The 26,873-nt window shown below is 48.5% G+C and overlaps 1 long non-coding RNA gene across 4 annotated transcripts; it reads right to left on the bottom strand.

The window, feature by feature from the left end:
* Window positions 1-1,153: 1,153 nt before the first annotated feature.
* Window positions 1,154-26,797, bottom strand: LOC144372414 (uncharacterized). 4 transcript variants are annotated; one of them, XR_013432436.1, is made up of 6 exons: window positions 11,764-14,227; window positions 11,110-11,217; window positions 5,127-5,237; window positions 4,607-4,671; window positions 4,243-4,353; window positions 1,623-2,606 (listed from the first exon to the last, which is right to left on the bottom strand). It is a non-coding gene; the product is annotated as an uncharacterized LOC144372414 (long non-coding RNA). The 4 variants fall into 4 exon arrangements; XR_013432437.1 differs by lacking the exons at window positions 11,110-11,217; window positions 11,764-14,227 and adding an exon at window positions 26,620-26,797 and having other exon boundaries at window positions 5,127-5,257; XR_013432438.1 differs by lacking the exons at window positions 4,607-4,671; window positions 5,127-5,237; window positions 11,110-11,217; window positions 11,764-14,227 and having other exon boundaries at window positions 1,154-1,675; window positions 2,533-2,606; window positions 4,243-4,600.
* Between the last annotated feature and the right edge of the window lie 76 nt (window positions 26,798-26,873).

Genomic DNA, 26,873 nt, shown 5'->3' on the forward strand with positions numbered 1-26,873 from the left:
GCGATAGCTAGGACATCAGCTATTGGATCCTTCTGGGAGATGGAGGTAAAGGGGCAAGTCCTCTTCCATCAGAGGGACCTCTCCTGTCCCACCTGTTACTCTGGGCCCCCCTGCCTTGACAAATGGGCACTGTCAGGCAATTTAGCTGAGCCCTGTTATAGTGTATCTTTAAAACTCCAGCCAGCACCTTTCCTTATCATTATCTACAGTAGTCCATAGAGATGAACTTCTACTTTGGGGAGGAATTTGACTGTTTTGCCAAATGCAATTAGCTTTCTGATTTATAATGTGCACACTATTATCCTGATAACCTGAGGTATAGTCTTTACAACCCAAATCCATCTACCACACTGTCCCCCCAGAGTCATATTTCAGTGTCACCCAGCAGAGGTCACTTCCGTTTGTGCTGCCCCATGAGGCAGAGGTAGCCACAAGCACTGAACAATATTAGCTCTGAACTCTGGAATGACTAATTTCCCCCTTATCCTGGCTGCCATGCCAATGAACAGAACTTGTTCCTATAAATTGACAAAAATAAAGTTTTCCTTGAAACAGGCAGCCACCTTTGGAGGCACTCAACCTGGGCTGGAAAAGTGTGTGGGCTGTGCTCACATCCTGTGTAACTTATGGGGAATTTTCTGTTAGTATTCTGTCTACAGGATGTAGCCCTGGGTGGCCTTGAGCTGATTACCTGGAATGCCTGATGAATAAATAGTCCCCAAATAGCACTGTGTGGCCTTTGACAGGTTTTAAAACTTTCTTAATTGTTGAGGCATCAAAAAATAAGAACTTACCTAAAAAGAGCCAAGGGAACTGATTATAAAGAAAAATAACAATACTGGAGGTACAGAGACCATTCTCAGGCCAACTGCTTTCCAGGTCCCATCCAGCTCTAGGTTTAAAGAGCTCAGTAAATGTTCACTTCTGTCATACCATGTGATCTTGGTCCTATATTCCACTTTGTAAGAGTATGGTTATGCCCATTTTGATCTCATTTCTTCTTCATCCCTGTCTCCCTTTGAAGGTTCTTAGCATGTGTTCAAAGATTTCTTAATGGAATTCCAAGTCCCCCAGTGAGACAGGAGAATCACAGTGGCTTTTATCTGCCAGCATGGCACTTCCAGAGACTTACAGAAGAGACAAATAACACCAATGAAGAGAAACACAAATGGCATCATGTTTATTTCAAGATGTGTGTTCAGATATATGCACATGGCCCTTTCCCTGACACAATTTACATACATACACACAGAATCATACAATTACGTAAATTCACAAGTAAGCAGGGCAGTGGACGGAGGGAGGATTCAGCACCTTCTCATCACCACCACCCCACATCATGATCTTGACCCACTAGGTGCTGCAAACCCTCTGGATTTGCTATTGGGGGAAAATGACTACTTTTATGCAGGTGAATAGATGAACAATGGGGACTCGGTGGAAGCCTGTAGCAGTGAGATGCTACATCAGTCCCTGAGCATCCTTCCTCAGTCAGATCCTAGAACCAAGGCTTTACATCCAACAGGGATGCTGGAGGAAAGCATTCACACTGGGCAGGTAAAACACCGCCTGAGACCTGGCTGATAGAACTGTAAAGGAGCCAGTGCTTGGGGAGTCTCACCTTGCCTAGAGACTCAGCAGCCTTTGAGTAGCACCACCAGCACACGCTCGCCATCTGCTGGGCATGAAGGGGAAGTTCCATCAGACTCTGGTCCTGCTGGTGGCACAGCTTGCCCAGCAGGGCAGGATTCAGCCCTCTCTGTTCCTGCACACTTTGTGTTCCCAAAGTGCCTGCCTACCTGTCTGCTTGTTAGCCCAGGAATAAGGTGGCACAGCTTTCGAGTGGTCAAAGGAGGACTTTCCAAACATGCTCAGCTCAATCCTAAGCACATGCAGATCTTGTTTATTGAAAAGCAGATTCTTAATCCATGTGCTTGCTGTGTGAGGTGGGGCACAGATTTTGCTTGTTGAACAAGCTCCCAGCAATGCTGATGCTGCTGGTCTGTGGACCATATTTTGAGTCGCAAGACTTTTAGCTCCTTGTTGGAACCCCAGTGACTCAACATGCCTATCACTACTCGGTGACCTGTCAAAGCTTAGCTTTCTTGCTGCTGGGAAGCCTTTTGTTCTACTTCCAGTTGAAACTGAGAACAGCTGGCAATAATGAAATAACTACCACTTAGATACCAGTAATATGCACCTGTCTCAGAGCTAAACACTCAGACATTGTCTAATTCAATCTTTCCCCAAAGTTTCCTTTTATAAAGTAAGTGTTCCTATCCCCATTACATAGATAAGAAAATTGAGATCCAAAAAAGGTATGTCACATGGCCAGTAACTGGCAGATCTCATGTCCAAACTGAGGTCTGAGCTCCTCTGATTCCAAAGCCTGTGCCTAACCAGCCAGTCCCCAGCCTCCCATCAGAGAGCTTGGTGACTTTGTCTTGATCCAGTTCTGCTTGTTATATGAGGGTCTTTCCACCAACCCTCCCTCTTCAGCCTTAATTGTCCCACTTCCTGCTGTACCCTCACCCTGAGCTTGCTCGGTTGTAGTCCACTGGCTGGCAGAAGTAGTTACAGTCATCCAGAAGCAAGGTGGCCATGAACTGGAAGGGAAAGGGAAAAAGCAAATTATCGAGTCATAAGGCCACTCCACCATGAGATCAGACACCAGGGCCCATGAGGCTGATTCTGGATTTGGTCATGTTCCCCACAGCACTGTCCCCCTCCAACCCCTAGTGATACTGGGTTAGATTTTGCTAACCCATACTATTCCCTGAAGTGGATAGATCAGAGACAGCATTTGCACACATCTCATTAGTCTCTATTTTTTTTTATGTGAGTAAACCATAGACCACAGATATGACTCCCCACATGTGAGATACTAAGTTAGGCAGTGAAGGGCCAGGGTGAACCCAAGGCCATCCACACATGTGCCCTGCCTCCAAGGAGCTCAGAGCCCCACAAAGAATGGAGGAAATAATCCTAATCTTTAAGGTTGTTACTACAGAAAGGCAGAGGGTGTTCTGGAAGTCAGCAGAGATGCAAGAGTGAAGAGGCCTTTGGCAAATGGAGGGGAAGGAGAGATGGTTTTATGGTGGTGCTTGGCCTTGGGTCCTAACCCTGTGTGCTGGTGAGAGGATCAGTGGGAGGATTCCTACCCAGAGGAAGCAACTACAGCGACTGAGGGAGAGTCGTGTGGTCTAGTGAAGGGCCTGAGAGTTGTGTTAAGGAGCTTAGATTTGATTACTTATTGACTCATTTGGTAGTGTTGTACTAATCACTTCTCCACACCATTCACAGGGACAAAACAAGGCAGATAAAAAATCCCCTGCCTCCAGGCTTTAAATTCTGGTCTTACAGGCAAAGGCAGCTCCTAAGTGCTTTAAGAAGGAAGTTGATAAGGGTGTGACAGTGTTTGAAGTATGGGGGTGGGGGGCAGCAGAATATACTGTCATCACAATTGACAAGTTTCCCAGGACAAGTCTCCTGTCTGGCAAGTTATTTCTCACTTAATACCAGACATTCGGCTGGGCCTGCCTTTACAAACAGGAGTAGGACCCAGCCCTTTCCTTTGATGGACTTGCCATTGGGGAGGAGACAAACATGCCAGCCAGGCTCTCAGGGTGGGAGAAGAAGCACTGATCTGTGGTGTTGTGAATTTGTGTGGTGTAAATACTGCCGGGGATGACTTCAAGCTATTTAGCAAGACATCCCTGAACATGGACTTGGGAAGAGACCCACCAACCAGCGCTCCGCAGCTGGTGGAGTGGGCTCCAGCGGCCTGCTGCTGAGGTTAGAGGCCTGTAGCAAGAGTGTGGAAACCCAGCAGGAAGCTAATAGCCAGGCCTGGGAGAGAGAGGAAAGGCTTGCAGAGAGGAGACCACTGACCTGAGTTTAAAGGCTGTGTGGGCATTTGTCAGGAGGCCAGGGGAGAAGGGCAGCCGGGGTTGAAAGACTGGTAGAAAGACAGTGATGAGCCCAGCTCTGGGGGCCTGACCACACCCCTGTATGAGGAGGGAGGCCGGTGAGGACCTCTGCTCCTCTATTTAAGAAAATGGAGGACAGAAGTTGGTAACAGGGATGGAGAAGTCAAAGACCAACAGAATCCCAGCCCCTGCCTATGTCCCCGCCTAGGCTTTGGAACTTTTTGTGTCAGAAGCTCATGGCTTTATTTATCCTTTGGGCTCCCCAAGGAGTAACAGATGCTGGAACTCTGCAGAAAGCGCTGATCAGGCTTACCTCATAAAACATATACCTTGAAAGAAGCACCAGGCCCAAGTTGTAGGCAGTAAAGGGTTCTGTCAGCTCCAGAGAGTCCCATCAGGATGTGGAGCAGGAGCCCACCATCACCTGAAGGAGGCAGAGAACAACAAAGAGGGTGACAGGGAGCAGCCTGGGCACCAGGAACCAGGAATTTGTTTGTGAATCTCAAGAAGCAAAGGGGAGAGGTCACAGGCAGACTGGCCACCCACCTGCCCCGAGCCCTCCCATCAGCCAGCTCCAAGGCCCATTCATCCCCACCTCTTGTTTCCCAAGCATCTGACATTAAGGCTGTGGCAGGTGAGAAAAATGAAACCTTTCATTACACGATACCATCTCCTACCTCCACGACCTAAAGCCCAGGTATTTTTATTCCAGAGCTTTCCAGGGTACTGTCATTGTGAACACCTGTAAGTAGAAGCAAAATCTGGGTCTTGTCCAAAACCACCACCCCTTCTACTTACTATTACCCACTGAGGGCCTGTAGAACCTGGTTCCTCAGTCTCCCCAGCCTGACCACCAGCCTCAGGGTCACCCCTCCATTCTTGCCTTCAAATGTTGACTATGACCACCCACCATTCACCACTGGGGAGACCCCATGGGCCACACTGGTATCACACCTCACACCCTTCCCTCCTTTACTTGGAATTTCTGGCCCCCGGCTGTGACCTCTGAATTGCAGGGCCCAAGGGACAGAGATGAAGATACTGTGCATCAAGCCACAGACCGAGGGCACGAAGGTCTCCTAGTTTCCCTTTTCCTCTTCTCTCTTGCTCTGTGGGTCCAGATCTTTCTGAGCATCCCTGGCTTCTCCCACCTCTCACTGAGCCCAGCCACACCCAGCCCTTCAGAGCCTAACTTACTCCTGAGGCTCCTCCCGGGCTCCTCGGGGTCTCCTCTGGTCAGTGACTGAAGCTGCTCTGGCTTCTCGGGGTCTTGCAGGCTGTTGCCGTCTGAGTGAAGAGTCCTCTGGGCTCCAGGGTACAGAGCTGACCTAAGGGCAGCCTCACTTGCCAGAAGCTCTCTACTCCTGTGCTCTGACCTGCTGTCAGCCCCAGCCCCTACACACACACACACAAACACACACACACACACACACACACACACACACACACACACACACATGCACAACCACACACATCCATGTCCATTCCCTGGCTGGGCACTCTGCCCTTCTCACAGCCCAAGGGAGAAAGAGAATAAAAGGCACTCAGGAGTGGGAGGTAGCCACTAATAGGGCAAGGGATGATGGCGGCAGCTCTCAAGAGGGGACAGGAGGAACTCAGGTGGTCAGTACTATGGGGAGGTGACCTCAGAACACATGGCCTCACACTCCTCCCTCTTACCAAAGACACTTCTATCCGAGGAACACTATGCACTGGGACATCACCTGCATCCCCAGGTTTGGCCACCCCCTATCACCTAAAGTTTAAGTCTTCCTCCTTTTTCTGTCACCCTTTTCCATATGGTGAAGTGTTATCACCTTTCTGAGCCTTCTGAGTCCTCTACAAGCCCCCTCCCCACCGCACTCTCCACTCGTTGATGGTCTAAAGGAGTACTGGGGTGACTGGAAACCCCAGGAGCAACCCTCTCCCTCCCCGCTCCCTCCACCAAATTGCACCACTGAGAAATGATTAAAATGATTTGTCCAAATAGCCTCTCTCAGGTAACACCCTTCCCTGGCTTTATAAGAGATGAGGGAAAGAAACCATTTTAGAAGCCAGACTGCTGAATAAAGGAGTCCCAGCAGCCCCCACGTGAAATCGGACTCCACAATAATTCAAGGGCAGCTCCTAGAACCAGCTTCTTTAGAATACAGTGCCTTGTTTTCACCTTCTTTTAAATTTTTTTCTCAGTTGTAGATGGACACGATACCTTTGTTTTGTTTATTTATTTTTAGTAGATGGACACAATACCTTTATTTTAGTTATTTATTTTTTATTTGGTGCTGAGGATGGACCCCAGAGCCTCACACATGTTAGGCAAGTGCTGTACCACTGAGCTACAACCCCAGCCCCTTGGTTTCCCCTTCTGACATGATGGCACCCTGTGGTCCTGCTAAGACTTATAAAGTCATTTGTATGTAAGCCCCAGATCACAAGCTCAGAGTCAGAAGGATTAAGAGACTGGAAAACTCAGCAGAGATAATGGTTGTGTGCAAGCACACCTGGTCACACCTGTAAGCTATATGTGTGTGCCTATACACGTGCTGAGACAGACCTCACTCCAACTGCCCTTGACAGTGTCAGGGAAGATTCCCAGCCAGGATCAGGCAGAAGACAAGGCCTTCCTTGTGAACTCCTCTCCCAATATGTCTGTCCTGTTTCCTAGAGTATCAAGCCAAATCTATTCCAATGGGGCTTCCGGGTTATCCATGCTCCAGGCAGACCCTCCTCATCCAAGATCCACACGCCATTTACTACTCCCATCATCCTGGTCTCCTCTCTCCCGGCCCAGCACACCCTCATATACCCATTCCTGCATCCCTGATATTCCTAGCTTCTTCCTTCACTTCCTGCTCAAACAGAAGTCCCACTTCTGACACCAAGTCTCCCTCTCCTCCTTTCCTCTTCGCCCTCCATGGTGTGCACTGTCCGTTACCACCGACTTCAGCCTGAGAGTTTGGTCTTGCAAAGCAAATTGCAAGTCCTTTCAGGTAATGATAGCTTGCCACCTGGACAGACAGGTGGAACCACAGGAACCTTCTAGCATGACTAGAAGGAGGTTGGGGAGGTGTGAACTGTCCAGCTCCAGGTTCTGGCTGTGGCCCCTGCCAGCTCTCAGGGGCCACTAACAACAACCTTGACATGCATGTGGCCCCTTAGGATTCTTATAAGAGACCCTGGGAAGTCCCTGCAATGCCATTTTGTCCGTAAGAAGCAGGTCAGAGAACAGGACCGGGAACTTTAGGTGAAACCCACAGCAGTTCAGGGTTCTCTGCTCCAGCCCAGCCTGGGAAACTCTTAGGAAGAAAGCATTCGCTGACCACCCTCTCATCCAGCAGACACCCTCTGGACTTACAGATCATATAGACTAGGAAGGAGTTTGCTATAAACATCCCACAACCATAAATTAAGATTGGACCTGGATGCCTCCAGAGTTCGTCTTCCCCAGCAAAACAGCAAAAGGCACAGAAGCCGCCCCACCCCGTCCTTGCCCAACCAACCACATTCACAGAACTCACTGCAGCACAAATCCCTGGCCATCTGCTGAGTGAACAAGCCCCCTGTAGGGTCCTGAAGTTAAATAGGATACCTACCGGAGGGCCAGGAATTATATGTGCAAAAACTGGTACTGCAAGGAATCACACACTTCCACACCCATAACAACAGCCAGTGTTGATTACATCATCACCCTGTGTCATACATGATTCTAAACCCACATACACACTAGTGTATTTTATGCTCACAACAACCCTGCAAGGTAGGTACTATTGACACTCCCTTCTACTAATGAAGAAACCGAGGTACAGAAAGGGTAAGTAGCTTGTTCAGTATCACGCAGCTAATAAGTAAGGGCCAGGGTTCAAACTGAGGCAGTCTGGTTCCAGAGCCCATATGCTTAACAAGGATAGTACCCACTGAACTCTCTCTTCAATCTCTTGACATCATAATTTGTTTTATTTGGATTTAAAGAATCAAAGGGCAGTTCGATGCACATGAAAAGGAAGTCCCAATTTACCAGATCAAAGTAAAAATATTCTTGCTGTTTCTTACTACAATGTTATAAAGTAGCAATAAAAATCCTTCCTTCCTTCTGCCCACCCCCCCAGCTCCTCCCTCTCTCCCTCTTTCTTTCCTGACGTCCATCCATTCACCTAGAACAGAGAGGGGTTTTCAGACCCTTGGGATCGAGCAGTTCTTATGTAGGGAATGAGAGGCCTAGAAAATTGGCCAGTACCCAGCCCCATAGGAACTTTAAACAAAGTCCCTACTCTCCATTGGATTTTAGAAGAGCATCGCTACTCTGTAAACAATGTTGAAAACAGCCACTCTTGATAATGAAAATGAGCTGGGCGGTATCTGGCTCGCATTGATAAGTGCCAACAAGGAGGAAAGTAGTCCTCACCAGGCCCTTCTCTTTCTCCACCCAGGAGTGCCACCAGGGCACCACCCTCTGCCCCCACAGATCCTCTTGATCAGAACCCAGGGAAGTGTCTATCAAAATCAGGAAGGGCTGTGCCTCTCAGGGTTAAAGGTGCAGCCTCTATGGTCTCATAATTTTCAGGTATTGATCTCATCTTTAACTTCACTATATTCTTCACTCAATGTATTCCTCTCACATAATTTAGTTCTTCCTTTGTTTCATTATTATTGTTGTAAGCTGCATCAAAATATTTAGAAAGGGACATGTGGGTAGCTGTCAAAATAAATAAACACGTAGCTCTACAAGTATATTTTGAGCACCTACTAAATTTTGCTGTGGATCAAGTGGCTTATCCAGAGCCAAACCAGTAAGAGGGGTGAGGTCAGGTCATGTACAGACACCAGCTCCTCCAACAGCCCCCAGTACCCAGCTCTCTTGTGAATAGTCTGCTGAACGGTTCTGCTCATTTCATAAAAGTCCCTTAAGCAAATTTCCAATCACAACTCTGGACAGCTATTTCCCAGACTGAGGAAGTTACCCCTGAGTAGAATCTTCCAGAAGACCAGAGGAGGAGAACTGTGTGTGTGTGTATGTGTGTGCACGCATGCGCGCGCGTGTGTGTGCGCATTTATGTTTGCAACAAAATTTTCTTCAAATAACTATGCTTATTTCTCTCTATGTACCTTGATCAGTTCCAATCCCCCAGCTGTACCCTCTTCTCTCCATTTCTTGATGGTGATGTCTTTCTTTAGAAATCAGTGAAAATGGGCAATAGAGCTAGAACCTGAGGGTCCTGGAGGGTCCTGCTGGGAAGCAGGGGAGTGGAGGTCTGGCGCTGTGGGAAAAGGAAAGGGTGCTCCTTGGGTGCCAGGGTGGGAGCCACCCACTGTGGGGTCCCGGGAAGGGTGTTTCAGGATGCAAGAAGCAAGCCTGATCTCCTCTCTGCCCCGATGCAGCCCCAGTCTGCCAGTCAGCCGCTTTCTCCCTGGACCGCAGTAAACCTGGCAGATTGCACATCATCACAGGCCTCCTTCACCAGGTCCGGGGAGGAAGCAGCCTCAGACTTTAGTGGGTCACAATCCGCGAGCAGAAAGCTCATCTTGGGTCTGTTCCTGTTTTGCCCCTAGATGCTCCCAGCTCTTGATGCAGCGTGGGGAAGGTGCAGGGACCAGGCTGCGGGCACCCTCCCCCCCCACCCAGTTAGCCAAGATGAGAGAGTGACTGTAAGGACTGCAGATAAGTGCCTCCCCCAGCATCCCAGCCAGCCTCACAGATGCCACAGTGGTCTTTGTGTGAGGTGGGCTATTACTAACCAGGATAACTAAATCATTCATTTCATTAGCAACAGAGTTTTGCAGATAATTGTGCAAGAGGCAATTATCAGTCATGCACATTCCAGGAAGGAGTGTGATTGGCTGATTTTCAACAGAGCTGCCAGGGGAAATATGAGACATGGCTGAAACCACCGTGGGGCTCTCACCCCAAGATGAGCTGCTCTTCAAAGCTTGTGGCTTTATGGCTTTGAGCTGAGAGAGGAAGAGTGACAGACAGGAAAGCTGAGAGATGCAGAGAGAGAGAGAGAGAGAGAGGGAGAGAGAGGAGATCAGGCTTGCTTCTGGCACAAACGTTCCCAGGTGACCTTGATATTTCTTTCCTGTCTAGAAGAATAACCAACAACCAAAACCCATCATCCTTCATCTCTGCCCCTGTGGCTTTCACAGGCCTGCCTTAGCCATCTTCCTAAAACACTGATTTGATGAGGGAATGGAAAAACATGTTAATTGTCTGTAGGCTTCAAGTGCAGCACAGAACAGTGCCCAAATTCTCCTTGATTACATCAACATATAATGGGATAAATAAAATGCAGTATATTCGTACACTGGAAGACTACTCAGTCATTAAAAAGGAATGAAGAGCTGATACATGCTACCATGTGGATGAACTTGGAAAATACTCTGCTAAATGAAAGAAGTCAACCACAAAAATCACATATTATATGATTCCATTTATACAAAGTGTCCAGAATGAACAGATCTAAAGAGACAGAAAGTAGATTAGTGGTTGCCAGGAACTGGAGGGAAGAAGAAGGGAGGAAATTGGGTGTGACTGCTAGTGGGCATGAGGTTTGTTTTTGAAGTGATGAAGATGTTCTAGTATTGGTTAGTGATGATGGTCACATCAATCCGAATATACAAAAAGCCACTGAATTACATACTATAAAAGATGATCTTTATGGTTTATGAATTAAAAATGTCTTCTCTGAACCCAAGGCACAGGGCACGGTGAGGGCTGCACTTAGCAGAGCAGGGAGAGCTCTCTGTTCCTGGGCACAGGCTCGCAGCACTGTCCCCAAAATAGGACTCAACAGACCCCAATGAAGCTCAAGTCTCGGGGTCCCTTCCAGAGGATTGTGGAGCCAGTCAGCACACAAAACTAGCACTTATTGCAAGTTGGAAGGAGAGAGAAAGCACTCATTCTCTCTAACACTCCTCCCATGCGTTGGATAATCAGATTAGCTCAGAATCCTGAATGGCCCTTCTCCCCAGGCCTGTCCTCAATCACTCATGAGTGAAGGTCCTGGGGCTCTCAGTGTATTGCCACACAGACTGGCAAGTTTCCCCTAAGGGCTGGGCCAAGAAAATGCCCAATGAGATGTTTCTTTATTATTTGAACTCACTCCCACATCTCCAAATCCTGTCACTGTCTGATAAATCACTTGTCCAAAACGAATATTTTCTTAAGCATAGATTCCATGCTTACCTGTAAATTTCACAGTATTATATAAATGCTATTGGAGCATCTCTGAAACCACAACTATGATTATCCTCAAGGCACGTTGGATGCAATTCCAGGAACTGTTGGTCTGTGCTGCAGGGAACAGACATTTACAGAGGGATGAAGCATACATTGGTGGCTCTGGTGAATAGGATAATGTGGACTGGTGTGTGTGGTTTTAGATAAATGTGCTAAATGATTGGTTCTCGTTCCTCACAGCCACCCCTCGAGTGCCTCTCTGGCTCCGTTGCTCCATCTGAAGAGTGAGGGAAAATACTCTCTGGCAGAATTCTCTAGAACATGACTCACTTCTTCCATCACTGAAACTTTACCGTTGAGAAATGTTCTGATTATTATGATTTTCTTCTGCCTATTTATTTTATTTATTCTTATTTTATTTGGCTGTTTATTGAACTGAATTGGGAACAGAAGGAAAACTACCAATAAAGTCACTTTATCAATTTTGAGTATTTCTAAAGACCAATCTGGGGAAGAAAGGAGTTCAGCATCAAGAACAAAGTTTGGGGTCGTCTGTGGACTTGGGTCCCTACAACCCTGGCTGGTGGGACAGGAGCAGGCCCATGGTGTGAAGGGAGCATGGGTCAGAAGGACTTGGCCCCAGGTTTGTCACTCATGTACCCAGCAGTCCTGGGGAGATCCTGTTCAGGGCCTCCGTTCTCTACCGATGAAAGGAAGTATCTAGAACAGGTGACCTGCTCTAGGCTCCAGGCTGTCTTGCATCAGGGAAGCATTTGTTGACTCCACACCTACCAACCAAGAGGACAAAGTTTCAGAGCACTGAGTGGCTGTCCTCTCGTGTGTCACCTGTATGTAGAGGCAGCAGCAGGCTTACTGCTGAGATCTGTTGGGTACGTACAGAAGAGGTGTGAGGATCTCATCTTCACCGAGGTCCCAGTTGCTTTGGTGGATAACACTATCTACACATGTCTGAGGAGGGCAAGCTGGGTGGGGACATGGGTGCATGTGGCCCAGGGATGCTGGGGGCTTAGTCAGGTTGCCTAGGACAACCCAGAAAACCCAGGTTCACAGAGGACCTCTGCCAGGGCTATAGGGCGAGTAGCATCACAGGGTCCTTCTGAGCTGTATGGCCATCTTCTTCCAATGGTCAAGCCAGGGCTGCTTAGCACCAGAACTTTCTCTCCCTCCCTAAAAGTACCCATTAAAATGCAATCCTCTGTGTCCTCCTCCCCCAGCCTCCCACCATTCTGCTTTCTGCTCTATGAGCTTGATGACTCCAGGTACTTCACCTAGCTGGAACCACATGGTGCTTACCCTTTAATACCTGGCTTATTTAACTTAGCAAATATCCTCAAAGTCCATCCATGTTGTATAGAGTGTCAGTATGTCCCTTCTTTTTAAGACTGAAAAATATTCCATTGTATGTACACACACACACACACACACACACACACACACACACACACACACACACCATGTACACAACACTTTCTTAATCCTTTCATCTATTGATGGATATTCGGTTGATTCCATATCTTCACTAATATGAATAAAGCTGCAAAGGACATAGGAGTGGACATCTCTCTTTGTCATCATTTCCTTTGGCTATTACCCAAAATTGGATTGTTGGATCATATGATAGTTCTGGCTTTAATCTTTTGAAGAGACTCCATAGTGTTCTCCATGATAGTTGTACCAATTTGCATTCCCACCAACAGAACCCAAGGGTTACCTTCTCTCTGTGTCCACTCCAATTTTTGTTAGTTTCTGTCTTTGATGATGGTCATTCTCGTAGATGGAAGGTGACAACTCATGTGGTTTTGATTTGCAGATCTCTGATGATTAGTGATGTTGACTGTTTTGTTGTTGTAGTTCATTGATCTCTTGGCTACTGTAAGTCTTCTTTTGAGAAATATCTAATAAGGTTCTGTGCTCATTTTTTAATCAGATTATGTTTTCTTACTATTGAGTTGTTCAATTCCTTTTATATTTTAGATACTAATCCATTATTAAACGTCCGCTTTAGAAATATTTTCCTTTATTTTTCAGGTTGTCTCTTTCACTCTGTTGGTTGCTTTTTTTAAATTTTGTTTTATTGTTTATTTATTTATTTTTTTCTGTGCAGAATTTTTTTTAGTTTGATGCAATCCCATTGGATCTGTAGATCACTTTGGGTGATGGAGACATTTTTCACAGTATTATTACTTCCAATGACACAGGACACTTTCCCATTTGTGTTTTATAATAATTTTCAGTATACAGATCCTTCACTTCCTTGGTTAAATTTATTCCTAAGTATTTTATTTACTCAGGTCTTCTCCCTTTTATTCTTGGGCTAGGTAAAGGTTCATCTACTTCCTTTATCTTTTCAAACAACCAAATCTTAGCTTCATTGTTCTTTCCCATTGTTTTCTACTTTTTTCAATGATCTCTTTTCTGATATTTATTATTTCCTTCCCTTGGCTAACTTAGGGCTGGGTTTTTCTCTTTTTCCTTGTTTCTGTAGGTGTATGATTAAGTTGCTTGTTAGTGATGCTTTTGTTGCATCTCATAAGTTTTGGTGTGTTCTGTTTTTATTTTCTTTGTCTTAAAATGTCATTTTTTATTCCCCTTTTGATTTCCCTTTTTAAATTATTTACTTATTTTTTTTTTGGATGTGCAGTGCTTAGAATCAAACCTGGTCCTCACTAGGCAAGCACCACCCCTGATCCACACCCCCAGACCTCCTTTTGATTTCTTCTTTGCCCCACTGGTAGTCCAGAAGGACATCTTTTGATTTCCACGTTTGTGGACTTTAACTTTTCTGCCATTATTGACTTCTAGTTTCATTCCAATGTGGTTGGGAAAAATACTTGATAGGATTTCAATCTTCCTAAATGGGTTAAGAATTGTTTTGTGGTCTCATATATGATCTATCCTGGAGAATGTTCTGTGTGCACTAGAAAAGAATATGTGTTCTGCTGTGGTTGAATAGAACGCTCTGAGTTTGCTAGGTCCATTTGATCTATAATGTTAACTCCATGCTTTCTTTATTGATTTTCTGTCTGGATATTCTATCCATTATTGAAACTGGAGAGTTGAAGTCTCCTATTATTATTGCATTGCTATCTATCTCTTTCTTCTCTTCTGCTAATATATTCTTTATATATTTAGTGACTCCAATGTTGGGCACATATATTTATGACTTTATCATTCTATAATGACTTTTTTTTTCTCTTGCAACAGTTTTTGTCTTAAAATCTGTTTTCTCTGATGTAAGTGCACTCACTTCTGTTCTCTTTTGGTTACTATTTCGTGGAATATCCTTTTCCATTTCTTCACTTTCAGCCAGTTGTGTATCCTCAAGACTGAAGTGAGTCTCTTGTAGGAATCATACTGTTGGATCCTGTTTTTTAAATATCCACTCAGCCCTTCTGTCAAACTTCTGAGGCTAGATCAGTAGGAACTGTCCAGCACTGAGACTGACTGGGGCTCTCCTTCACCCCCATGCAGGGCACCTCTCTCCATAGTGAATGGCACAAGCTATGGAGAGGTTACAAGGATAATGTGAATCCACCTTCCCTTCCTCTCTAATGTGTCTCTTCCTATCCAGGCCTTGTAATCCCTCACCTGGATTCTTAGCTCTTGTGAAGGAATTTCTGTGTCTGGATGGTTGTTCAAATTCAAGTTTCAGTGATGGAAAGAGTGCTGCAAAGTCATCATCACCATCTTGCTGAGACCATTCCTTGTTGCCTGGCATGATCACCCACATGATCCCACTACCTAGAACCACACATACTTGGTAGACACTCCAGTAAAGCTTGCTGATTGAATGAATCCAGGTGATGACTCTATTTATTGTCTTACCTTGGATTTGTACTGGGTCATGCTGCTGGGCGTTCAGCAAGCTTAGCTGGGAGCAGCCAATGCCTTTCCCTCTATGGCCACTAGGGGGTCAGATGTGTCATGTGTTCAGACAACACCAGTTGGTTTGGCGCCGCCTATAAAGTCACCTTGGGTGTCTGGGCAGAACAGAATACTAAATGGCTCTGTCAGGATCCGTCTACCTCACAGGTCACCATAGAGGTACGAGGTGCAGAAAGGGCATAAAATGCAAGTCCTGTATGCTCATGCTGAGTGCGAAGGGTGAAACTAGAGTGGGCTCCCTTTCTCTGTTGCCCCTATAGTGGGGATCCCAAGTCATGTCACCTTTGGGGAAGATAGTCTTGGGATCTGCTTCCTCCATTTCACTCCCCAAAGTGAAAGAGGCAAGGATTCCTTACTAGAAAATTGCCAAAAAGTAGCAACAGGCCTGAGCAGTGGAACAGAAGGAAAAGGACCCCTTTGGGGGCCCATGAGTGGGTAGGGGTCAGGATAGGCAGGGCCAGGGCCAAGCTGAGCTTGTGTGTGAATCCTTGTCCCATCTCAGCTGATCCTCCAGGCACCTCTGGGAGGTGAGAATCATTAGTCCAAATTTTCACATCAGGAAACTGAGGGTCAGACTGGTTAGGAAACTAGTCCAGAGTCTCACAGCTGACATGGGACCAAGCCAGGCCTCCAGCACAGGGTAGGCTGGTTTCACAGTTTCTGCCCTGCTCCCCGTAGGTCTGCCAATCAAGAGGAGACCAAGGCTTTGGAAATGAGCAAACTCTGGTGGTCTGGGGGAAGGTAGTGGAACCCCCAGGGGAGATCCTGGTTCACTGCTAAACATCCCTCAAATCTCATGTAATTCTCATAGACAGTCAGCAGAGGTGGGCAACTTAATCAAGGAAATAAGGAAAGTCAAGGAAACAGGAGTGGTCAGGTAAAGTGCACTGCCCAGGGCTGACCACTCATAAGCAATAAAATCTAGTGACTTTTTTTACTGGGGGTCAAGCAATGGAGGAGAACACATGCCATCCATCTCCTGAGTCCCAGGGGCACTAGACATGCTCAGGACTTCTCTGTTTCTTACTCTGGTTCCTCCTGTGTATGGTGGGAGGCAGTCACCTCCACTACCCTTCACCCGGTCTTCAAGATGCCAATTAGCCTGCTCCACTCAGGCCTCGAATGAAAAGGTTAGAGACATAAAGAAAACCAAACTGTGGGCCTAAAAAAAAGAAGGGTGTAAATTCTGAGTTTTTTTTTTTCAAGGATTTTGATAGAACATAAGGGCTTTTTGGTGGTGGGGTTTTTTTTGTTTGTTTGTTTTGTTTTGTTTTTTGCAGTGGGGAGGCGCAGGGTACCAGGGATTGAACTCAGGGGCACTTGACCACTAAACCACATCCCCAGCCCTATTTTGTATTTTTAAAAATTTTTTTAAATTTTTTTAATATTTATTTTTTAGTTGTAGTTGGGCATAATATCTTTATTTTATTTATTTATTTTTATGTGGTGCTGAGCACTGAACCCAGGGCCTCACACATTCTAGGTGAGTGCTCTATCACTGAGCCACAACCCCAGCCCCCCTATTTTGTATTTTATTTAAAGACAGGGTCTCACTGTGTTGCTTAGCACCTCACTTTTGCTGAGTCTGGCTTTGAACTCATGATCCTCAGCCTCCTGAGCTTCTGGGATTACAGGAGTGCAGCACTGCACCCGGTGAACAATGAGTTTTCATAGAACAAATGCTAAGTATTTTCCTTTTTTCTTCTTTCCTCCTCAACCCCTACTCATTTTGATTCCAGGAAACAAACAGAATCAGCCGAGCGCTGGCCCCATGCTAGGCAGGGGTGAGGCCAGGGGTGGGGAAGCTGGGCCCCTGGATGGGAAGAGCAGCAGCACACAGGTTAGGTGAGAGTGAGGGTCATGCTGGGACACGTTCTTTCCACTTGGTAGCTATGAGTGACCTCAATATTGGGACGAGGCTGTCTGAGGAAAAGTCTCCCATGTCCACCATGGGCTCCTGGTCGGAGAAAGTGACAGGGCACCTGGAGCCACAGAGTCCTCACTTTCTTAGGGCCAGGTTTATGTTTCCAGGTGATGAGATGGCGATGGGGCTCCATCTCCCTGTGCCAGTTCCCTTCCTGTGGGCTCACATGGGGAAGGGACAGGTGGCAAGGGACCGTGTCCTCCTGCCCCATTAACTGACAAGCATCTCTCCTGGATAAGAAAACATGGATTTCTTTATCTGAAGCACATGCTCGGACCCCTGCCTGCTCAAGCCAGCACCATTGCTTCTCCTACTGCACCTGCAAGAAAGCTTTCTTCAGCTGATTCTCCTTCTCTAAGGCTCTCAGAGGTCTCCAAGAGTCCTCCTGATCACAGAGGTCAGCAGCCCCCAGCCCTATTCTCCCTAATTAACTGGAAAAGGGAAGATCAGGTCATTACGGATCAGATGGTCAGGAGCACACAGGTATCCCACTTCTCGGATCCGGGTCTTGCTCCTGAGACAGAGGTTACTGCATTTTAAGGATGGGTTTTCATTTTAAACTTTAACACAAAATTTTCCTTTGTGTAATGGCTCGGATGGGAGGTGTCTCCCAAAAGTTGCTGACACGTAGTGGGTGCCCCCGACACAGCAGCGCTCAGGAACCTCCACAGGTGCAGGCTGTTGTTGCTCCCAAGTGTGATGATCTGTGATCCTCCTTCTCTTGCCAGAGGATTCTCTGACCCTGACAGAGGCAGCGCCAGCCCCTGATGTGGGGAAGAGGGGAAAAGAATGCAGATGGGAACAGGGTAGAGCCATCAGGGTGACCCCTTGAAGGCCCTTCAGCATATGAAATCAGTAGCCAATTAGAAAACTAAGCTTCAGGTGGCTTCTGATGGGGCTGGACACAGATGATAGGTACTCTGCTTCCTGTGTGTTATGGCTTGGGTGTGAGGGGTCCCCCAAAGGCTCCCAGGCGAGGCAGTGTGAGAGGGTTCAGAGGGAAATTACGGGGTTGTGAGAGCCTTAACCCAGTCAGTGTGTTAATCCCCTGGTGGGATTCACCGAGTGGGAACTAGAGGCAGGCGGGGGTGTCTAGAGGAGGTGGAAATTGGAGGGCGTGGCTTTGGTATATATTTGTATCTGGAGAGTGGAGACCTTGCTCTCTCTGCTTCCTGGTCATCATGGGAGCTGCCTTCCTCTGCCCTACTCTTGTGCCTTGGTGGTCAACCTCGCCTGGAGCCCCGAATGGAATGGAACCTGGTGTCTATGGACTGAGACCTCTATAACGGTGAGCCTCCAAGTAAACTTTTCCTCCTCTACAATTGTTCTGGTCAGGATCTTTTAGTCACAGCAGGAAAAAAAAAACTGACTAAAACACTTTGTGACCCGAAGCTCCAGACCACTACCACCAGAACTCTGTCTACCCCAGAGGTCATGGAGGGCAAGAGCACCAGGCCTGATACCATGAGAGGGGTTCCAGACAGGGGAAGGGAGCTCACAGCAGAACCTGGGCATCTTCCCAGGGGCTCTGTGGATGGTGCCCCTGGTGCTGGGCATCAGCTGCCTCAGCAGGCGGCCCTGGGGCTGTGCTGTGGAGAGCCAGGGCTGAGAGGTGGATGTTGTTCCTCCAAGGGCTCCTGTGTTGAAAACTCAGACCCCAGGTGACAGTATTGAGAGGGGTCTGGTGGGAGGTCCAGGGTCAAAAGTGATTAAGGGATCTCCCATGGAATTCTGATTACTTTGTTTTTCCCCCATTGATTCTTTTTAATTATACATGACAATAGAATCCACTTTGACATGATTATAAAAGCATGGGATATATCTTGTTCTAATTCCAAACCCAGTACCTCTTCTTTTCCTTCCCTCTCTCCACCCCTGGCTCCCTTCCCTATATTGATCTTTCTGCCATTTACCCATAGTTTGTTTTTAATTAATTTCTTATGGATGTACTCACTGTCTGATTAGAACTTGTGAGAGGATTGTTATAAAATCTGAGCATGACCCCCATCCTACCTCTGTCTGGCTCGTTTTGAGATGTGATCCTCCCCTGCTCCCACCCCACATATGCTCCCATGGCCTGCCAAGGGGACTTCACCAGAGTCTGCTTTGTGCTGCTTGGACTTTCAACTCTAAAACTGTGGACTTAGTAAACCTCTCTTCTTTATAAAATTATCCTTCCTCAGGTATTTTATTCTGGCAATGAAAAGCTGACCAATACAACCAAATTCTAGAGGTGAAACTTATTTGCCTGGCCCAGAGTGTACCTGGGATGCATGGAGTTTTGATGAAGCATACAAGCTCTACACTTCTTCACCCCAAAGTCAGAGAGAAAGAGGTCCAACCAATCTCCAGACCTAAGCAAACCATTTCTCCTAAGGAGCCTCATCTATAGCAATAGGAAATGCCCATGGGTGACCTGCTCAAGTGATTCTATGACATTTAGCACTGGTATGTAAGTTGTCCACAAAATGACCCCAACTATGATAGGCTACTTTGGAAGTCTGAAACTCATCAACACTTGACAAGCACACTTTGAATGTATCCAAGGAGAGAATGGCAGGTTCCTTGAGTCATGAAAACTTAAGTGAGTCTCATCCTCAGGGATTTCTTAGAGTGGCCATTGTGTGAGCTCACCCAACGTCTTGTTCTCTCTCCTCCCTGCCTCAGGTGCATAACCCTCCTCACCCTAGAATGTTCAGGTGGGAGGAGGCCTTGTTTAATTCCCTCATATCCCATGCACACCCAGACAGGGCAGGGGCCACGCTCAAGTTCACACAGGACTCAGAGGCGGAGAAGAGACGGGAGCATAATCCTGCTCTCCCCAGACACACTCTTCTGACCTGTCAATTCCCATCTTTCCTTTTCTGTCTCCCTTTACTGCCACCTCTACCTCCTGACCTCCACTGAAGTGGTCTTTCCTCTTCCTTCCAAAAAGCATGAGAACGGAAGGACATAAAGAAGCAGACAAATAAAAAGATGGGGAGAGGAATCAAATTAACATTTTATATGATAAAATGTGCCATTCCACATCAGAGCAAATCCCTAAAAGATGGAAAATGTATTGCCTTTGTGTTCTGCATGAAATGATTGAGGGCGCTGTGGAAGGAAGAGTGAAGACGTTCCAGACCCTCCGCCACTGTTTGTCTCCTGCATCACATGTGTGTGCAGATATATACTCATGAAGCACGAGGCTGGGGGAAGTCAATTGACCTATGTCTTCCCCAGAGAGAGACCTTCAGAGTATCACTCATGGAAGCAAAGGACTTATAACTGTTGCAGGAAGGTATAAGCCCAGCCTCCAGGGTCACATAATAAAACTCCATTATAAACAGATTTTAGGAAGACAAAGCCCAGAGAAGTGAAGACACTTGCCTAAAGCCATCAGAGGAAGTTAGTTCCAAATCCTAGGATAGAAATCTGCTCTCCATGTACTGTCCAATGGAGTGATTAGTACAGTTTAGGTATGATTTTTCCCGTGTTTTCCACTGGTGGGCACCAAAATCTTTAAAATAAAATGAAAACAGAATGGAAAAGACAGAGTAGAATAGAATAGAATAGAATAGAATGAGGTAGATGAAATTAGAAGGCAGGATAAGTGTTATTTCCCAAAGCATGTGTTTCACATGTATGCCCATGTGGGCACATGGACACACATGTATATTCACTCACATGTACACAGGTGTGTGCCCTCTGCGTCAATGGATCTGCATCACAAAACATTTGAAGGCTACTAGTTTAGCCTGGAGGTAAAGTATATAGTCCTGGTTCTCAGTAAACTTTTGGACAATTGATTTTACCTTTCTGAAATTTGGCTTTCTATAAATTGAGGATAGTGATAGAGTCTATCTAACAAGATGCAGGAAGTGGACAGACACAATCCATGTAAGGTGTGAATCCAGTTCAGGACACCATGACATTGTGACACTGTAAATGCCAACTATTAAATACACACAGGCTGGTGTAGATGTGCATGTGGGCATAGACATGGGATGTCCAGGTAGGTGTGAACATAGGGGTAGGTGTAGGGAATGTATCTACACATGCATATAAAGGATCCAAAATCCAAGGGAAATAAAAGACCCCAGCAGTCGGCCCCCATAAAGACGCCAGCTATGTGGGAGGAATCAGTGATACTAAAAGAGACACCTGTCCACGAGTAGGGTACACACCTGAAACCCATCATTCCACCATCCGTGTTCAAGTGCTGCCTGGTGCCTGCTTATATAAGCGTGTTTAAAGGGTTGGTTCCCTCCACAGGAGAATGGGCAGTTTGGGGGTCACCTGATCAAGAAGGGGAGAAGGGGAGATCCTGAAGATGAATCTCGCCTCCTTACTTACTCTGCAGGGCTTAGGGGTCACTGTCTTCCTCCATTAGCTGCTTTCTCCCAGGACAGCTGGAGAAACGAGGGACTGGGGAATTTGCTGCCTCGGGAGACCCGCAAGGGGGAGAGCTGAAGGGCAAGGATGCTGCTGCTGTCGCTGCTCCGTGGTATTTATCTATTTTCTGTTCGCGAGTAAATTCTCAGCCCCCTGAGGAAGGATGGAGTTGGGGGAAGGATGCAGAGCTTGGAATCTTTTGCATCCAGGGACGTGAGTGGGATTTTATATTTAGCGGATGACTCACCTCCAAGCTCATTAGTCACTGCCTCCCAGCTCCATTCTGGCAGGCGGGATGCTGGGGAGCTTAGTGGGGTGAGATCAGACAGGATGTTGGGAGAAAGAGTGAGAGAGCTCCGGGGGGAAGAGACTGGGAGACCCAAAGGAGAGGAAGGGAGATTAGGGCCCCAGAGCTGAAAGCACAGAGAAAGTCAGACTCAGCAGAGAAGTTCCAGGGCAGCAGGGGACACAGGCTCAGCATGGCCTCATGCACCCCGCCCCAGGGGAGGGAGAGAAGATGAGGGCAAGGCCCAGGACACCTGGATCGTTTCCAGCCCTCCAAGTGGTCATCTCTCGCTCTGCAGGATGTTCATGTGCTCAGGCCTCCTCTATGGGCTGCCCACGGCAGTGACTGTCTAGTGGACAGTCTAGCACAGTCTAGTGGCCAGAGCAGAGTGTCCCTAGGATGCATCTGGGTCAGAGGCTTAAACAGGGCAGATAAAGACAGCATTGTGAAGGATGCTCTGTGTCATGAGAGGGAAAGGAACCTGTGGGGTTTAGGGCCAAGGATCTCAGCATGGACTCGGGCCACTTGTGTCAGAAGACCTGGAGAATTCCAGCACCTTGAAGTGCTAGCCCCCATCCAGGCCCTGTTCCACCTGACTTCCTCTGGGCGGGTCCAGAGACGCTGCCCTCATGGAGTGCAGGTGCTTCTCAGGCATATTCAGGGGCAAACCCCAGGTCTACTGCTGCATTGCAGCCTCCAGAGGCTCAACTTCTAGTGGACATGGGATGGGAGCAAGCTGATGGGCTTCTCTGAGCCTCAGTTTACCATGAGAAATGTGAGGTGCCCACTTGAAAAGGATTGTTTAGATTTTTTCAATAAAGGAAAGGAATATAAAGTTAGCTTATTGTGTTTTTTTTTTCTCCAGAAGAAATCTACATACTTCTTCATAGAACGGGGTCAGGCCACGGGAGAGAAAAAACAAACCCGATCAGATCCCCAGCTTCAGCAATGGCAGGTGTTGTCCTGAAGCAGACTCCCTTTCTCACTACGGCCCTCATGGTAGGTATCTCACTGCCAAGGACAGGAGACAGAGGCTGAGCTGTATCCATGGCTGGGCAGCCATCACTAACTGTCAGGACTCGAATTCAGGCCCAGAGCCCACATGTGACAGCCCTTCCAACCATCACTTCCCTCTGTACTAGATTCCTCCAGGTCACTTAACAGACCTACCAGGCCCTTGCAAATATACTCAGGTATCAGCTTTGCCCTCAGGCCAGCCCCCTCTTCGTTCTCCCTTCTATCCATCATGCCCCTAATTTTGAAAAGGCTCCTTTAGGTTCTCCCTGGACTTTTGGCCCATTTCCTTTAATTCCTGGAGCTTTGTAAAGCTTTATAAAGTTTCTTCCTGACATTCATGGCTTTCCTGGACTCTGGGCTCCTGAGAGCCAGGGTTGTGACTTTTCACTTTTCTGCATTTGTCATAACTTAAAGATCTGTACCCAGAGAAATAGCCCTCATTGACAGGTAGACCAGCCAAGCATCGAGCGTTCTGGAAGGGCCCCAGCTAGAGCTACACAGCCCACCTCAAGTCTTTGCTGCCTTCTGCTGTCTGTAGAGGTGATTGGTGCTCCTCGTCTGCCAGGGGCAGCTGCTGGCAGGAAACGAGGGCTCACCCCTCAACACAAAGCAACAACATCCTTACTTACCCCAAACCTAGCAATGCAAGGAAACATGATTAACCCGGTTACCAGACAGGTGCTGGCCGTCCAAGTGGCTGAGGCACGACAGTGGCCTGGCATGCGGCCATCCTCCTACCTGCAAATGATAACCTTGCCCCTCGTGTTTTTAATGGTGTCCGCACCCATTGTGTCCTCACAATGGTACCCCAAGAAGCGGAGCAATCTGCCCCCCTTGGTAGGGAAGGTGCACAAACAGGGAGGGTGGCTGACCCAAGGTCACACAGCAAGTTGGTAGTTCAACAGGATTCAAACTTGGGCCCAGGACCTGTCCTCAGCTCCACCACTGGGAGTAAAGATGACCCGCAGCTCTCAGGCCCCCGCTGGGAATGGGCAGAGGGGAAGCTAGGCTGGTCTCCTTCCCCGGAGCCTGCCTGTCTGGCTCACGTCTCAAACATCCAGGCGATGGGTGCCTGTCCTGGCACTGTGCCCTGGCAACCTCACACACCTCTCTGTGCCTGATGTTGGGTGGTCTGAGCACAGCCAGAGGCAGGGGGTACAAAAAGCCACCTCATCCCCAGCCTGCACGGAGGTGGGGTGGGTCCACTGAGGTTTTTTTTCCTTTTTAATAATGTTATTATATTTTTATGCCTTTATTTTATTTATTTTTAGGTGGTGCTGAGGCTGGAACCTGGGGAGCGCTCCCCCAGGAGCCCCAGCCCAGCCCCTCCACTGATTTTTAAGATCAGTGCTGACTCCCTGCCACGGGGGAGAGACCTGGTGGGGAGCGGAGCTTGGGGGAGTCGGGCAGCAGAGCAGGAAGCAGCCCACACGGTCTGCCAAGGAGCCCCATCAGGACCCAGGGGAACCTTGGCCACGCTGGAGGGGAAGGGCACTAGACTTCAGTGTCCACAGAGCAGGAGATCAGGGGCAAACGCTGTGGCAGTCCTGAATCACCCCCACCTCAGGAATGACGGCCCAGGGACCCCTGTTTGGGGGAGAGCTAAATGACAGGGGCCAAGGAAGCCTGTCACAGGTGGTGTGTCAAGACCCACCCTGGGGCCTCCACTCAGCCTGCTGCAGCCTGCTCTCTGCCCCTGCCCCCTCTACCTGTTCCCCCCTCTCTTCCCAGCTCCCTCACACACTTGCCAGGCCAGCTCCATCCTGGGCTTTCAGAGTTCCATGTCACTCAGCTCCTATGTCACCCAGGTCCCCGAACTGGGATGAATTTTCCAATTCACATGCCACCTGCTCAGTGATGCCTTCTCTCATCTCTCCAGCCAGAAGTCAGCCCTCTCCTGGTGTGATACTGCCACCTCTCCTAAGGACATGCCACATAGCCTGAGGACCAGGTAGACATTGAAGGACTGCTCTCCTAACATGGTATTTCAGTTTTTTCTTCCCCTGCACAAGGTTTGGTATATAATAAGTGTTCAATAAATATCTGTTGAATGACACACAAAATATTATCTACATATCATTGTCCTCTTCTCCTCATATCATGATAAACATTAATCCTTCTTCCAGACTTTCAAACAAGTCAGACATTAGGTAGAACTTCCCAACCTGAGCTCAAGGTTGTAAAAGTAAGGAAACTAAGCTATATCCAAGCAAAACATTCTCACTTGGGTTATCTCAACCAATTTCCAAGTCATCCCTAGAAGATAAGACTTATCATCTCCTGTCATTGATGAGCCAAGTTGTAACCCAGGGAAAATGGTGCAACTTGACCAAAGTCCCTGTGGGGAAGTAGAGGAGCTGGAACTCGAACCCAGAACTGTTTGATGCCAGAATCTGGAATCTTCCTGATGGGCTGGGAGGCTTCTCAGATGTGAGGTTCTGGAAAGTGTCACCAAGGCAAGGTGGGGACCTCTCCCTCTTCCTCTTTATGATGGTTTTTAAGGAGGAAAAAAGACTTCCTTCCATGTAACTTAGGTCAGAGTGGGCTTGAAGGCACAATGGGTGACATGATCTCACAGACTTACCCTCTTTTATGACTCATATTTTAAGACTTTGAATCAAGTGATGGTCCCCGGGTAATGCACCCTAACAGTGAAACTGACCAAGCAGAGCATTCCTGTGGGATTCTTAAATCAGAGGTACGTGGAGTCCAAGACCGTGTGTGGGTGCTCTGGCAGGTAGAATAAAGCCACAGTTCTCTAAAGAGGTAGGTGGTGGTACACAGGAGGAAGACTCTAGTTGGTGCATAAGGAAGAAAATTCTAGAAGTGACTGACAGGGAAAGGGAGTTTGCAAGGAGTCTCTTGGAGCTGAGCAGAGCAGGGAGTGGTCCTGGGTAGTCACTGGGGGCTCTTCAGCTGTTCCCAATGTGCCCCTCAGTCTTGGCAGCAGCATCACAAGAGAAATAGAAGAGCTGCATCCCAGGGACTGGCATCCACCATCACTGGCACGTGCTCTCCTGGGGCCTGACCTGATGCCTTGTGCCTACTGCAGAGGGCACAGAACCTGACTGGTAGGTGACAGAATCAGAGGTACTTGTCCCTTGGAAAAGGGCCAAAGAGAAGCAGGTGGCCTCTTCCTGGTGATGGAGAGGAAATCTCCAGGCCCTGGAGAGGTGACCAGAGGCCTTGGCTCTGGGCGGAGCCAACTCCCTCCAGACAAGGACCATGTTGGATCAGCCTGGACCAAAAGGATTTCCCTGAGGGCTTCAGAGACCCCCATGAAACTTCCTCCCCTTGGTCCCACTTTTCTCTGGTGCCTCTGCCCATCCCTGCCAGCACCTGGCCCCTCCTCTGAAGACTTGCTGGGAGACGCTGGGGAGACCAGACCTCTGGTCGTGGAGCCTCCAAGTGCCCCTGGTCTCTGACAGCCTCCAACCTGGCCTGGCCCCAATCACCAACCCTTATGCCACAGCGGGATCAGCAGTCTCGGAGTGTCCCAGTCTAGCCCTGCGAATGCTCACGGTGCAGCCACACACCACTTCCCAATGGAGCCCCAGAACGCCCCCAGCTTTCCGGACACTCAGGTCCAGGTGGATTCAGAGCCTCGGAATCACCACCACCCTCAAACCTGACCCAGCCCGCTGCCAAGGGTCTGCACGCCAAGCAGGGTGAAAGGACTTCCGGATGCCCCAAATCAGACCGCACCAACGGTCCCCAAGCCGAACCGGCCACCGCTCCTCCCCACCCAGCCCGGGCCAGCTGCCCAGAACCAAGCTCCGCGCGACAGGCCTCAGGCCATGAATCCAGCGCGGGGGCGTGGGGACCGGGGCAAGCCGAGCCCTGCCCGGGAGCCCCTCTGCTCCACGCTCCCAAGGGCCGAGCGGGGGTTGCACTGCAGCGGGCGCCCAGCCCCCGCGAGTAGGGCGGGCCCAGGTGCCATCCGCGGCGGACGGCGGAGACCCTCGAGGCTGGACCAGAACAGTGCGCAGGCTGGAACCGCACTCACCATAGCCCGCGGGCTCGGCTCCGGCCCGGCTTGGGCTCGCGGCTCGCGGCTTCCAGCTGGCGGCTCCGGCTGGTGGCTCCGGCTCCGACTCCGGCTCTGGCTCCCAGCGCGCTGCGCAGCTCGGACGGCACGGCTAGTTGGTCCCAGCCACGCGCCTAGCTCCTTGAGGGCGAGTGCGCGGCTCTGGCACCCACTCCCAGGAAGGCGGGGCCCGCCGCGGGCCAATGGCGGGGCGCGGGAGCCCGGCCCGGGCG

The sequence above is a fragment of the Ictidomys tridecemlineatus genome, unplaced genomic scaffold, assembly GCF_052094955.1.
Source record: "Ictidomys tridecemlineatus isolate mIctTri1 unplaced genomic scaffold, mIctTri1.hap1 Scaffold_102, whole genome shotgun sequence".
NCBI lineage: Eukaryota > Metazoa > Chordata > Mammalia > Rodentia > Sciuridae > Ictidomys > Ictidomys tridecemlineatus.